This window comes from Penaeus monodon, chromosome 41 (genome assembly GCF_015228065.2).
Source record: "Penaeus monodon isolate SGIC_2016 chromosome 41, NSTDA_Pmon_1, whole genome shotgun sequence".
Lineage (NCBI taxonomy): Eukaryota > Metazoa > Arthropoda > Malacostraca > Decapoda > Penaeidae > Penaeus > Penaeus monodon.
In genome coordinates, this window is record NC_051426.1 from 4,328,187 (window position 1) to 4,330,686 (window position 2,500).

Here is a 2,500-nt window from a genome sequence, read left to right on the forward strand (position 1 = left end):
ATCAATTAATGATAAATTCACGTTCACGCATTTATTACACAAACTTTCCCATCTTTTTCGGTTCTTTGGGAGATATAAGACGATGGAATGATGCATAAATCAACTTTAGCTAGCTCTGTTTAATTAACATTTTTTTCGTGTAACAGGAAACGGCGCGTAGATTTTTTTTTATGTGTTTCTTCCATTTAATGCAACAGAAAACGAAATCCGGATAATCAATGTGCCCTTACTCTGATTTATCTGTGATGAACCAGAAAACGAAAGTCCAAATAAACATTAGCTTCGTTTTCTGCTGCAATGAAGGAACACATGGTGACTCGCCTTCCATTTTCTATCGCTCCGAAGAAAATGGCGCGCGTGTTAGATATGAAATTCGTTTTCTCTTTCTTTCTTTCTGTAACAGAAAATGGGATCCAGGTTATGATTTCGGATTTGATGTTTCATGTTCTTTTCTGTTCATCTGTCAATGTGCGACAATCGGTGTGTCTTTTGTTGTTCACGAAATCCACTTTAGAGATTGGAGGCCGAATTAAAAGCATTCGTTTATATGCTCTTTCACTATGCATTGTCTATTTCTCTCGTAGTCTCTCTCTCTCTCTATCTATCTATCTATCTGTCTATCTATCTATCTACCTATCTATCTATCATTGTCTGTGTCTATATATCTAGCCAGCTAGCTATCTACTTATGTATGTCTCTCAATCCAACTTTCTATTCATCGATTTCTCTGTCTGTGTAATTGTCTGTCTCTTTGTTTATCTATTTCATTTTCTGCCTTTCTTTTCTCTTTTTGTTAATCTCTTTCTGTCTGTCTGTTTCATCACCCTCTTCTTCTCTGCCACTTTTTCCCCTCCCTCTCTCCACTCTTCCCTCCTTTCTTCCATTCCTCCCTCCTTCCTTCTCCACTTCCTTCCCTCTTATTTACTCTCCCTCCCTCCCATCCTTCTCTCCTCTCCTTCCATCTCCCATCACTTTCTTTCATTCCCTTCCCTCCTTTCCCTCTCTCTTTCTCCCATTCCTTCCCTTCAATTCAACCTTCCTCCTTCCCCTCCTTCTCTCCCTCTTCTTCCCCTTTCTCTCCCCCTTTCCTCCCTTCCCTCCTTTCCCTTCGTCTCCGCTCTTTCTTCCCTCCCCCTCTTCCCGAAACGTGTCCTCTGCATGTCATAGCATTTCTTTCTTGAACGATCGATTGCCATAATAGAGAATACCCTCCCTCCATGCCCCCAACCCCCACCCCATCCTGTACGACCCCCCCTTCTTTCACCCTCCTCCTTGTCCTCCTCCATCCTGCCCTCCCTATGCTGAAGGTCGAGACATACGTCCCCTCCCCCCATCCCACCTCCTCCTTCACCCGCTATTCCTCCCTCTCCCCACTCCAGCCCTCCTCCTCCTCCTCTTCTTCCTCCTCCTCCTCCTCCCTTCCTCCCCACCTCCCATGTTGAAGGTCGAGACACACCCCTCCCCCTCCCCCCCAAATCTGACATAAGCGTGATCACGTGACAGTGAGACGTGAATGGAACGGGGGGGGGGGGAGGGAAGGAGGGAGGGGAGGGAGGGCGGGGGAGGGGAAGCAGGAGATGGGTAGAGGGGTGAGGGGAGGGGGGACGGGAGGGAAGGGGTGTTTGGACTGACGGTCCTGAGGGAAGGTTTTCATGACTCTGGATCGTCACACTGGGGCCCTACTCTCATCTCTCATCTCGTTCCTCTCTCAGATCTTCTCTATCTTTCTCAGTCTCTCTCTTCTTTCTCCTCTATTCATCCTCTCTCTCTCTCTCTACTTATCTATCTGTTTCTGATTCTCTCTCTTCTCTCTCTCTCTCATACTCTTTCTCTTCTCTCTCTCTATCTCTCTCATCTCTCCTCTCTTCTACTTATCTATCTGTTTCTGATTCTCTCTTTCTCCTTCCTCTCTCTCTCTCTCTCTCTCTCTCTCTCTCTCTCCTCTCTCTCTCTCTTCTCTCTCTCTCTCTACTTCTACTTTTCTTTCTCTCTCTCTCTCTTCTCTTCTCTCTCTCATCTCTCTCTCTCCTCTGCTCTCTCTCTCTCTCTCTCTCTCTGCATATGTAGATATATTGTAGCACACAATGCTTGTATTTATTGTGTGCCACAAAAAGCCGTCTTCCAGAATCGCTTTACATTCTGCACTGAGGAGGTATGATTTCGTTTCAACCATGAGATCAACATATTCCCTAAACTTAACAATCGAGACAGATTTACGAGGGATGTGCTGTATGTATGAAGTAAAGCATTAATAATTCAATCTATCAAAGAGAACACTTTAGAATCGATAGATATTTAAACACTATATACTCAGCATTTTTTTCAAAATCACATTAAACAAACCATACATTGGTTAGAATACTCGGCAATGGCCATATCTGTCATATTCGATTGTCACCTTAAGTATCATACCTTTTGACAGGAACGATTAAATCCGACAGCGGCAAAATATGCAAGACCTCTCTCCATCTATCGCTTTGTCCGTCTGTCTGTTCATCTA